General features: G+C 42.9%; 1 long non-coding RNA gene across 1 annotated transcript; it reads left to right on the top strand.

Moving 5' to 3' along the window:
- The first annotated feature begins 266 nt into the window (after positions 1 to 266).
- Positions 267 to 1,506, top strand: LOC112842844 (uncharacterized). The gene is made up of 3 exons (XR_003214869.1): positions 267 to 724; positions 810 to 1,084; positions 1,268 to 1,506. It is a non-coding gene; the product is annotated as an uncharacterized LOC112842844 (long non-coding RNA).
- Positions 1,507 to 13,356: the final 11,850 nt, after the last annotated feature.

The raw sequence follows: 13,356 nt of genomic DNA, 5'->3' as shown, positions 1-13,356 counted from the left end.
CTTCCAGTTAGTAGACTAACTGCCTAATACAGACATTTCAGCCTGACTTACAGGCATGGGGTTAGTGTCTGTGTAGATGTGAGATCAGGTTAATGTGAGGCTGTCAGTACTTTGTACAGTACTGTGTGAAAGTCTTGAGCCTCCCCTCACTGATTTATATTTACAGCATGAATCATCTGTGGACTGAAGCAGCACAGAGCTGAAATATGAGCTCCCACCTGAAAGTGAAAATGCTGCTACTAGTGTGTAAAGAGGAGAAAGTGAGAGAAGTTCAAACCCAGATCAGAGAGGAGGAGGAGAGATTCAGGGAGGAGCTGAGCTGTTACTGAACTAGAAGAGAGAGAAACCTCCACATTCAACAGAGTTCAGCACACAAACCATAAACTTTACCTTCATTCAACATGTTGTCTTTGGACTATTATGCACTTTCTTTACTGATTCTGTCAGGGTCCTGGGTCTGAGCGACCCAGGATCCCTGAGCAGTTATGGACTAATATCATTATATATATTTTGTATGGCTGTCCCTGGTTCTCCCTGCTTGTATGTGTATGTTTGTGTATGAGCACCCGTCTATAGGTGCTTTCAGGCCTGGTGGGTGTGGCCCTGCTAGGGGACTGGTCACACCCGAAGCCACGCACCTGCTGCTGATGAGGCCTCGTCGGGGGAGCTACTTAAGAGAGTCTTGGAGCTCCCACCGACGCGGGATCATTGCGTGAGACTCCACGTTAGTTACCAGTTTAGGTTTTGTCGTTAAGTGCATGCCTGCCATTGATAAGTGTGCTGACGGCTGCCGCTATTGTTCCTTGCAGGAGGTGTGTGGGAGGCATGAAGAGCGGCGGGCACCGGGAGTGCCGACACACGGGAGCAGAGAGCACAAGAAGGACACGACACGGGAGTCTGGGGAAAACACGGGGATTTATTGTTGTTTTGTACCACGCACTGTAAATAAACGCACTGTCTACACACAGAGCACCGCGCCTGGGTCCTCCTTCCTCACACCCCCACGGTCTGCCAGCCAGACCGTGACAGAATGATCCCGCCAAGCATGGACCCAGCGGTCTCTGAGGAGAGGCTCAGGAGGGAGGTAATGGACAAAGTTTATAAACTGTGTGAATTATGGTGGGAGAAGTCCGGGGAAGTGTTGCGTCGCGCCGTGGAGAGGCGGCTGCAGGAGACGCTTTTTAAGTTTCCCTGGTTGGTGGACTCCCTTAATTCAGTTGTCCTGGACTTCCTGCTTTCCACCCTCCACCTCCACTCTCCTCCTCAGGCTGCTCACCGGCTCGGACAGCTGGTGGATTCCCAGCCTGAGACGCCGGCCCGACGTCTACACGGAAACGACGTTCGCGCCGCCGGCGTTCCTCACCGCAGCCGACTTCCCGGACATCTCAAGAGCCGGCTGTGGTGAGTAATACGGACACTTTTTCATTTCCCTTTTATTAAATAGTTATCTGAATCTTACAACCAAAGTTTGTATAATAATACACAAGATTGGCTGTAGAACATTGTTATTCATTCAGAACACTGTGTAAAAATAACAAAGTGAATGCAAACGTGCATAAATATTTATTTTACGTGTTTGATGTGTGTGGCGGGGCGTGGTCTGCAGTGCCGCTGCAGGGGAGGTGGACCCACGGGTGTACAGTCTGTGCTCTCTCGGCTGTTTTTTGGGTGTGTGATGGGCTGTGAGTTGAAAAGCTACAGCCGGCTGTGTGGGTACACCAACCATGTGTGAAAAGTGGTCCATAACGTAATGCTTCAAAGCGTGTTCATCCAAACATTGTCGGGTCTGCCGTGGTACAACAGGACTTCTGCTCATGAACCTGTGTGCACAGCGTCTGCAAATCGGGGCTGTACAAAGTCACCTCATCTTTACACAAAACTGTAAGCTGTCATCTGTGAGGCGTGAGCGGTGTTTGTTTTTACCATAGTTCATGGTGGAGAATGGCTGCTCTGCTGAGTTTTGCTCTCTGTAGCCGTATGAATGGCAAACTACACTGATTAGCAGCGGCATAGGCACACTTAAAATTTCTTCCGAAATGTTCGCTTTCTAGTTGAAGGAGAGATGGTTCATATAAATGAATCATCCACCATCGTTGTCTTCGCTCTTCACTGCAGTTTCTAAAAAACTGCCTCAAAATGATCCGATGTGCAGATCACAGCCTGATGTTAGCAGACCTGTTAGTGACACTTTAAATATCAAAGCAGGACGTTTAATCTTCATCCATCATTTTTTGCTTCCCAGATATTTTATTCCCACAGATATTTCATGAATATAAGAAGATCGGCTTGTTAGAGCCCAAATGTGGTAAAAAAATACACAATGCAGTGGTATGGTTTCTTCCTTATATACGTTCAACCCATAGCAGAGATGATTGCTGTCACCTGTGTGTGTTCTGCATCTGAGCAGTTTTTAGTTCATTTAGAAAACAAGATTTGTGAAATGATTATTTCCTGACGATCGTTTGTAAATCTGAAACAGTTTCTCTAAAAACAAACAGAAACCAAGCTGCTTTCCTTTGATGTGTTTTGACTTGTTTTCAAGATTTGAAATCAGACATAAACAAATAAATCATACGTCTGTAGGTGAATATGAATATTCTAAGATGGTGATTTCTGGATGTGTTCCTGAGCTCATGCTCTGATTTTAATGCTGTCTGAAGATCACAGATGTCCAAATAAATTTCTCCAGATTCTCTGAATCATTTGATGATATCATCTTCTGTAGATGATGAGATATTCACACAGAGGAACATTAATCACTTTACAGATGCTCTTTCAGCTGATTGGTGAACCTCAGAGAAACTCTAAGATTCTTTTTTACACTCGATCATGTGACTGACCAGCTGACAGTTAGCCTCATTAGCTGCTGCATGTTCCTGTCAGCTGTTTGTTTTTAGCACCACTTACTTTGTTGAGCTGTCCTGTTGGGATGTTGTGTTTCCATCAAATTCACAATGAGCTCATATTTTTCTTAAAATAGTTCATTTTCTTATTTTAAACTTTGATATGTTTTCTATCTTCTGTTGTGACTAAAACATAATCATTGTATTCTCCTTTATTCACACTCATTATTTGAATGGAGCTCAAACAGATGCAGTTCACAGATGTAACAGAGCACAGTGTTCGCTGGGTGACAGACTGCTAACCTGTCACAGAGCAACTTCTCCATCCAACCTGTGACTGATGTTCTGCTTCTTCACTTTCAGATCGTCTCTTGGTTGAGAAAAAATAAAACAGTATTTTTTTAATGTCAGCTGAGTTTGGTGTTGAGAATCTCACACATGTATTTTTCTTCATAGTTATGTAGGATGCCTGAAATATGAACCTCAGTGAAGAGTTCATGGGTCACAAGCTTTAGATCAAAGTGGGAGCACATGTTATGTTTGGCTATTGATGGTTTCAGAAGAATAATCATCAGTTATGTCACCATGGCAACCAAGAAGGACATCATTATTTACGAGGAAGCATATGTGCAAAATACCGGGAGTTATGTTCGTAGTATTCACTTCTTTTCCAGCCTCTTTTTACTATCATTGTAGTTTTAGATGAATACATTTATCACTTGTTCCTGAAGGGACGGTTCCATTAGTCTGTGTTTATCCTCAGACCTGCTGTGCTTTGCTCTGCACTGTTGTATCTCTACTCATCCAGGACAAGTTTAGAAGACACAATCAGAGGAAGCTCTACAACCCAAAGGTAACATTAATGTGGGGCTAAAACTGTGTTTTTAAACTTTTACTCCACTGAGGTGTATTTCAGATGAAAAGTCTAAGGAGCTTGGAAAGAAAAGAAAAAGAAAAGAAGACGTTTCACCTCCAACAAGATTCTTCAGTTCTAGGGTCAAATGGTGGAGAGTCCCAGATTTAAACCCTGTGGTAGAGGGACAATGGACCCCCTGATGATCCTCTACCTGATCACACGAGCCAAGGTGTGAAGACTGTTGTAGGTCACAATCAGCCAGGGTTTCAGGTGAAACCTGGCCGACCCTATCATGTGATTTCATGAGGTCAGATGGCCCAGAATGTGAGATCTCAGAACTGGGTTATAGATGACAGACAGTTGGTGTGGTAAGCCCCGCCCTCTGTTCAAAGATGGTCGTTCACAGTGGACATAGATGTATTTCAGATGAGAATAAGCAGACTGATAGAGTTTAAAATGCTCCCCGAACCGTGTGACAGACACACTGTGGTCAAGAGAGTACTCGAGTACAGCTGTGGACCTGAACAACACATGCAGGTACTGTGCTGAGGTGCTGGCTGGGATTGGTGTCGTATATGTTGTAGAGGCATGGCATGCACACAGGATCCAGGTGTGACTCATTCATCTTACGTTGCTTTTACAAACATGTCGTGTGAACTGTGTCTGTGGGAGATTTCACTTTGAACTGTTTTCATTGTGACTGTCTGAAATATCAAAGAGGGCAGTTTCAGTTTGTAACATATCCTATGACTTTATTTGGAGTTTTCCTTTGCTGCGTGCAGATTGCTTTTCAATTCTGAGTATTTCCATCTTTAATGTATTCAGTTCTCAGTTTGCTTGTTGTCAGTGTACCAAAATGTATTTCCCATTACTGTGGGCCGTGCAATGGTGCTGCTAGGTTTCGTATCTATGTCACCAGAAGCCGTGTGTGACCTGTTACAGTGGTGTTCAATGAAGACATCTGTTTGTTAATGTGTTGCTTCCATAACTTTGCCAGTCTTCTAGCTTGCTTACTTGCCACAGGTGCACTGTGCCACCTACCAATAGATAGGAATAAATAATGTGCATATTTCCACGAGAGAATTCCCACGCCTGGTCCGTCGTTGACCGCCGCCATGATTCTAGCCTACGTCACAGCGTCACATGCGCTTTTTACATCCAACACAAAAACTGCAGTCGTGGTGCTTTCAATTGTACTCAGAACTCGAAAATTCTGCCTTCCGAATAGGAAGATGTAGGTAACACCAGACTGCAGATGAGCTGCATACAGAGCTGTACTGGGACAAAAAATCGTCCCGGGCGTTTTGACTAGAGACTGGCCCGCCATTATAGGAAAAAGCCATGAAGCCTTTGAATGAAAACAAACGCTGTTGTGACAGTGATGTACACAGTTTTGATGGTATATATGTATCAATCTATCAATCGTTTGTTGTAAGATTCAGATAATTATTTTTTTAAAAGCGAGACATTTTAAATGAGAATAAGAAAGAAAAGTATTTCCTTGTCCCCCCCTTTCCCTGTTAATGCCCTACCTGGCCCCCTGGCAACACTTTGCTAGACCCGCCCCTGCACAGTTACCAGCTGTCAGCGTAAAAAAGGATCCTGGTGTTATTTGTCTCTCAGAAACAGTTCATAACTTCCCTTCAACTCATTCATGTCACCTAAAAGGTAAACCTGTTTCTCCATCTCCAGCTTTTACAGCTGTGGCTCCAGCAAACATCAGCTGATACTAGAAATTAATATCAAATAAATTCTAACAACAGCTGATCAAGCTTAAACGTGCTGCTGTTGTTTAGTGCGACCTCCGCCGGTTTCTTCTTTCTGGCGCAAAGTGGGCGATAAACAAACAAGAGAGAAAAGCCGATCAGCTGATCATTGATCAGTTTCATGATTGAAGAAAAAACAGGAGAGGGAGGGGGAGAGAATGAGAGAAGAAGAGACACCTGCAGCGTAACGACAGAATAACTCCAGCTTTGTGTCTTTTCCATTGTAGCTGAAGTCCAGGACAAACTGTGCTCCTTTTCACTGCTATGCAGATGACACGCAGCTCTATCTATCCATGAAGCCAGGTATCACAGACCAATTAGTTAAACTGCAGGAATGTCTTAAAGACATAAAGACCTGGATGGCCGCTAACTTTCTGCTTCTTGATTCAGATCAAACTGAGGTTATTGTACTCGGCCCTGAAAATCTTAGAAATATGGTATCTAAGCAGATTCTTACTCTGGATGGCATTACCTTGGCCTCCAGTAACGCTGTGAGGAACCTTGGAGTCATTTTTGACCAGGACATGTCCTTCAACGCACATATTAAACAAATATGTAAGACTGCTTTCTTCCATTTGCGCAACATCTCTAAAGTTAGAAATATCCTGTCTCAGAGTGATGCTGAAAAACTAGTTCATGCATTTATTACTTCCAGGCTGGACTACTGTAATTCTTTATTATCAGGATGTCCTAAAAACTCCCTGAAAAGTCTTCAGCTGATCCAAAATGCTGCAGCAAGAGTCCTGACAGGGACTAGAAAGAGAGAGCAGATTTCTCCTGTTTTGGCTTCCCTTCATTGGCTTCCTGTTAAATCCAGAATTGAATTCAAAATCCTGCTCCTCACATACAAGGTCTTAAATAATCAGGCCCCATCTTATCTTAATGACCTTGTAGTACCATATCACCCTATTAGAGCACTTCGCTCTCACACTGCAGGCTTACTTGTTGTTCCTAGAGTATTTAAAAGTAGAATGGGAGGCAGAGCCTTCAGTTTTCAGGCCCCTCTTCTGTGGAACCAGCTTCCAGTTTGGATTCAGGAGACAGACACTATCTCTACTTTCAAGATTAGGCTTCAAACTTTCCTTTTTGCTAAAGCATATAGTTAGGGCTGGACCAGGTGACCCTGAATCCTCCCTTAGTTATGCTGCAATAGACGTAGGCTGCCGGGGATTCCCATGATGCATTGGGTGTTTCCTTTCCAGTCACCTTTCTCACTCACTATGTGCTAACAGACCTCTCTGCATCGAATCATATCTGTTATTAATCTCTGTCTCTCTTCCACAGCATGTCTTTATCCTGTTTTCCTTCTTTCACCCCAACCGGTCGCAGCAGATGGCCCCGCCCCTCCCTGAGCCTGGTTCTGCCGGAGGTTTCTTCCTGTTAAAAGGGAGTTTTTCCTTCCCACTGTCGCCAAAGTGTTTGCTCATAGGGGGTCATATGATTGTTGGGTTTTTCTCTGTATTTATTATTGTGCGATCTGCTGTACAATATAAAGCACCTTGAGGCGACTTTTGTTGTGATTTGGCGATTTATAAATAAAATTGAATTGAATTGAACTTTTCAGCTCAATACGAAACGCTTAATATTTTCTCTGAATACGAGACGATTCTGTTTTTTACGGGACGGTTGGCAACTCTACTAACTAACCTTGTGAATAAAATAAAGTTCACTATCAGTAACATCACAGCACCCACCCAGCTGTATAGAAACTCCGTCATGCTAGCTAGCACGCAGTACGAGTTATTGTAACTGACTGTAAAAAGTCAGCACAACGAAAATAAACTGCACCTAAACTTGGTTTATATCTGACCAGATAGACTGCAGGTCATAACTTCTTACCTGAAGTTCCGTTCACCTGACACTCGGACCGGCGGCTGCCTCGGGTCTCTCCTCCTGCCTCCCCTCTCCCTCATCCACCTGCTGGCCTCCACCACTTGCTAATGTTACTGAATCTGTGGAAGCTCCGCGATGCCACCACACAAAGTAACGAATAACGAGCCTATCTAAATCCCAGAAACGACTAACGCGTTCCTGATTTTGGCATAATAACTAGTTACCGTGCTCGTTACCACAATAATAACGTTACTTAATAACGCGTTAGTCTGGGGCTCCCCGCCATTTGACCTTAGAAATGAAGAAGCTTTTTGGATGAGAGGTGAAACGTCTTCAAGCAACTTAAAGAAGTCCAGACACTTTTCTTTGCAAGCTCCTTAGACAACGCGTTAGTCCCAACACTGCTGCTGAGTGACCCCTCATCTGGGGCTCTCCTCAGCTCTTTCTGGGATAGTGGCGCGGCTGCCCCTCTGTTGGTCTTCCTTGGTCTCTTGTGCTCTGAGGGCCTCTGGATGTCTGGAGCCTGGATCTCCTCCATACCTGCTTCATCCCCTGGAGGACGGGGCTGTGCCCCCCCCCCCCCCCTCTAGCAGATCATTACATGAAGGAACCTTTTAAATGCAAGCGCGTCCATGCTCACAGGTGTACACACGGGTGCTCACACACACAAACTACACCTCTTTTGGCTGCTACCTCAAAGCACACTGTGCGCTGTCGATCTTACGTGCTGCACAATAATATTTAATATTTAGTATTTACTGTCATATTCCCAGAGATCATCGCGATGATGTTGTTTATTATATTGCTATGCTTGTTTTCTCTCTTTTTTCTCTCTCAACAGGTGATCCAGGTGATTGATATATGTATGTATGTATATTTTTTGTCCCCCACCTATTTTTTTGTTTTGTGCCCTTTATCATTCTTCCTCTTCCCCGCTGTTTTTCTTTCCCTCCCTCTCTTTCTTTCCCCCAGTCATGTCTGTCCCGTATGTAACAACTAAAAATAAAATAAAATAAACAATAAAAACAAAGGTCAATCAAATGGACCAATACGGCAAGGCAGGGATGATCCACCTGGTAAAGTAAATCTTTTGGGCATCTTTCTTTACCTTTAGGCAATAATTCTGATGACAAAAAAACCAAACGGGACAGGTGGGCAAAAAAAAAGACCTCACGTTAAGCACCACCTCTTCTGCCCGCTCACTTCAATCTTCTTCTTCTGTCCAGCTTGCTGTGCCTTCTTTCAGCACCATGGGAAGCAGAGCTTTCAGCTGCTCTGCCTCCAGGCTGTGGAAATCTCTGCCCCAGTTTAATCTGTTCAAGTCTACATATTCACTGTGAACTTAATGTTTGTCTATTTTATCTTCTTTTTCATTATTCTATTATGTGTTTCACTCTATTGTTAAATGTCTGTGGGTACTTTGAAATAAAATGTATTATTATTATTATTATTATTATCCCCTTTCATACTGTTTATACCAGCTTCTTAAAGCACGAGTCAAATATGTCACAAAGTAAAAACATCATCTGAGATGTTTCTTGAATTCAGGACTTCTTACACATTTTTCTCCAAATGTCTCAAGTTTCAGACTTTTTAACTGTGTGAGTATCACCGACTCTCTGACTCTGTCTACATCGTTAATGTGATTTCTGCTTGTGTGACGTGTCACACGGCTCCCTTAAATCATTTTGGTTATAAAGTGTGTTAACCACAGGAGGAGGAGTGACTGAGAGCAGAGAGGAGGAGCAGAGATTCAGGGAGGAGCTGAGCTGTTACTGAACTATAGAAGAGAGAAAAACCTCCACATTCAACAGAGTTCAACACAACACAAACTTTATGTTCCTCAACATGCTGTCATTACATCACTGTGTGTTTCCTCTGATTCTTCTCACTCTCACAGGTATGCTCACCTACACAGGAAACTATGTTCAATTCAAATGATTCATTCATGTCAATTATTTATTGAAAAACGTTTCTCTCTTCCTTCAGGTGTCACATGTGATCAGCTCACTCCAGTCAAAGATGAAGAGTCCAGTTTAGAGGGCAGCACAGTTACTCTGACCTGCACGTACACCAAAGGTGCTGCTGATTATTTCTTCTGGTATCGACAACATCCAGGAAAAGCACCAGAGTTCCTGATCTCTCATTTGGAGTCAGGAGAAATAGGAATACCACCCAGAAGCTCCAGACTCTCTGTTGGAGTCAGAAAGGATGAAACAAAAATGAACCTTCAGATCTCCTCTGCTGCAGTGACAGACTCTGCTGTGTACTACTGTGCTGTGCAGCCCACAGTGACAGGAAACACCAAAACTCTGTACAAAAACCTTTGGAGCAAAGACAACAGAATACTCCACAACATCCACTAGAGGGAGCCACACACTGTTAAACCTCTGATTCTTGTGTCATTGGACTGATGACAAAGACAACAGAGAAATGAAGCAGTAAAGATCAGAGACAGAGACAGAGCTGCTGTGGAAGCACAAAACTATTTGATTGGCTGAGCTATTAAACTGGCCCCGCCCACTGAACTGAATTCAACCAATGACATTATTTCACTTCTAAATTTTCTAAATTTCACTTCTATACGTCATTGATGAACATATAGACATAATCTTCAGTGTTTTCTATTCCACATAACTGGCAAAATAATTATTATTCTTTGCAGAAGTAATAGTAGTATTATTGTAGTACCAGTATTTGCAACGGACTTAGTAGTATTTTCCAGGAGGTGAGTTATGGGAGTTCTGCCTTCCCAATGTTGCCAAGTGTTTGCTTACAGGAAATCAGCTGTTGGAATTTCCCCTCTAATGCTGCCGAGTCTTTACCACATAAAACACCTTGGCATGTCTTTTTGACTTAGTGCTTTATAAATAAAACTGTATCGAACTAAATATTCAGACTGAAGGAGCAGGGAATTGCACCATCAACCTCCCAGTTAGTAGACTAACTGCCTACCTAAAAAGTTGAATCTGTTTTCAGTGGGAGAAACGGTTTGTCACTCATCAAGGTGACTTCTTCAGTCCCAGCTGACTGCAGGTTTCCAACCTTAGAAACAGCACATTTGCACAATGACTGAAACCAGCACCACTGAATGAACAATGGGCTGTGAGGTCAGTTTATGATCATTAATATGCAAATTGTCACGACCATTGTTTAATGGCCGTGCGTACCACTAACAGAGAGTTGGGCAGTGGCTGCCAGGGGGCCCGATCCTTGGGGTGGACCAATTTGTGGAGCAGCGTGTTTCGGGGTTTAAAAGCCACAGAGACTCAGTGTTTAGAGAAAATGGGTCCCAACTGTTCCAATACACATATTGGATCACTGAGGGTTTTCTCTTAGGCAGCGGTTGTCCTTCTCTCCTGGATCGGCTGCAGCTTTCTTTAGGTGCCTTCCCAGCTTTGACAAAGGTCCAGCTGGGATAACCACATTTACTCAGGGCCTTCTTGATGTGCTGTCCTTCTGCCTCCCTGGCCGCTGTGTCAGTGGGGATGGTGTTCGCTCTGTGTTGTAGCGTCCTGATGACACCCAGTTTGTGCTCCAGTGGATGATGAGAGTCAAACCTTCAATACTGATCCATATGTGTAGGTTTACGGTACACGTCAGCATTTAGATGTCCCCCATTACTGATGGAAATCTCACAGTCTAAGAAGGCTAACCTGCCACTTTTCATATCCTCCCTGCTGAATTTGATGTGTCGGTCCGAGTTAATGTGATCCGTGAAATGTGGAAGGTCCTGAGTCTTGATTTTCACCCAGGTGTCTTCCGCATGGGAGGCTTCCGCTATGGTTCGCTGCTGAGCAGTCGTGTGGCCGCTCCTAACTTTCAAGGATTTAACCACTTATTTAATCGAATTTCCATCATATTCTAACTTTACTAGAAGTGCCAAATACAAAAAAAAAAAGCACGATGCCTCCCAAAGCTACAAAGCAACATCCAAAACAGCAAAAGCCTAGCCTTGTCCAAGACCCAGAACAACAAGCTAGTGAGGTTACGGAAGATGAGCTACCTATGGATGCTAATGCTAGTGAGGTTCTCCCAACAGCCGTACTTCAGTCAATGCAAGTAGACTTTGGGAAAAGATTTGATACAGTGCTTGCAAAAATTAAAGACGTAAGATGTGACATACAGCTTTTGGCAACCTGTGTCCCGCTGGCTGAGGACAGAATTGGAACAAATGCGGATGAAATTGCTACTGTTAAAGCTACAAACAGCTCCATGGAAAAGAAGTCACGCAAGGTAGAAGAGCTGGAGAATCATAGCCGAAGAAATAACATTTGCTCAGTGGGCCCCCTTGAAGGAAAACAGGGCAAAGATATGCGCAAATTCCTGCAAATGATTGAGCGAGCCTGCAGAGTCGGGCGACCCCGTGATGCTTCAGAGTCGACAGTAAATCCAGCGCATCCCCGTGATGTGATAATGAAGTTTTTAAACTTTGCTGATAACGTTCGGGTTCTAAGAATCGCCAGGAAAAAGGGCAGCGTACTTTATGAGGGCAAGAGAGTCATGTTTTTTCCAGACCTCTCAGTGGAACTTTGTAAACAACAGAGGCTGTTTGACCCGGTTAAAAACCAGCTGTTAATCCTCCACATCCCGGATCTCCACTTTGGCATCATCTATCCATCTATTGATAACCTTTCAAGGGGAACGACACATCTTTGACAACCCATCTGAGTCAAGTTCATATGTTTGTCAAATGGACATGATAATGTTACGGTCTGAAAGGCAAATGCTCACTTACCGGTGAAGCTCCTGTTGTTATGATTGGAATGTTGGATTTAAGGATAATTTCATTCCAGGCCATACAGTCAGTTAAAATAACAAATATACTTTGAGCATAGAAGTGTCATGCCATGATTTAATCCTTTTCATCGTGGAGGTAATTTATTGTTATTATATTATAATATTTGACCATCCAATCTTATTTTTTTCTTTTAACTTTATCAGACATCTAGTGGTAAATATTGGTAAGTTGGGTAATTAAGTGTAAAGAAAATGGTGGAGTGATCTGATATGATTATGCTTTTGTACCAGGATTTAGTAACAATGGGTACCAAAGATGCAGAGAGTAGGAAATAGTTAATTCTGAAAAAGGTGCAATGAAGAAGCAGGAGACAGCAGTCTTGGGTGCATATATCCCCAAACACCAACCAGATTGAATTAATTCATAAATTGTAGTTTTCCCTTTCTTGACTGCTTGTGAGCAGAATCGACTCCACTTGATTTTCAACACTTGGGTAGAGCGTGCAATTAAAATCTCCCCCAAAAGTGTGATTTCACAGAAGTGACGCAAGGAACAAAAACAAGTTTCTAAAAAATGATGGATTGTCATTGTTGCATCCATATATATTAACCAAATGCAATTTGTGTGAAGCTGTCTCACATTGGACAATAAGATATCTGCCACAACAATCCTTTGTCTTCTTACTCTTTGTCTTCTTACTCTAACAATGTCTTCAGCAGTTAGGTGAGTCTCTAGTAAAAATATTACCTGGGCTTTAATTTGCCTCATTAGATTCATAATTTGTTTCAGTTTAACCGATTTATTTAACCCCCGAAAATTCAGAGAAGTTATATTCAGATCTGATGCTACAGGCATTTATAATAGGAAATAGCTAGAAATGTACGAGTCTGCCCTGGGGGTGGGAGGAGGGGGAGAATAATACAATGGTGCAAAAGGAAACATGTACACATAGCATAACATTAGAAAACTAGAACAAGCAAAACAAAGGTGCATTTGTGAACCACAGAGATACACACCCTACCCATCCCACTTTAAACAGACCAGGCTAGTGGTCTCGGCTGATCCACTATCTGTCCTTGCAGAGGAGAAGCCAAACGCAAGGGGCAGACAAACAAAAAAAATAAAAATAAAAAAAGAACAAAGCCGCTCTCTCATGATAATACTGATTGCACTCTTTCTGGTTGAAAGATCCAGAATTCTTGGAATACATTGGAAAGCAAATAGATTATTATTTTGCTCATAACACAACTCAAACCACGTCTAATATAACATGGTAGACCTTTAAAGCTTTCCTGAGAGGGCTAATGATTAGTTTTA

The sequence above is a fragment of the Oreochromis niloticus genome, linkage group LG18, assembly GCF_001858045.2.
Source record: "Oreochromis niloticus isolate F11D_XX linkage group LG18, O_niloticus_UMD_NMBU, whole genome shotgun sequence".
In the NCBI taxonomy this organism is placed as follows: Eukaryota; Metazoa; Chordata; class Actinopteri; order Cichliformes; family Cichlidae; genus Oreochromis; species Oreochromis niloticus.
Note: the sequence above shows the minus strand (reverse complement) of the source record. Positions and strands in the feature narration are given on the sequence as shown.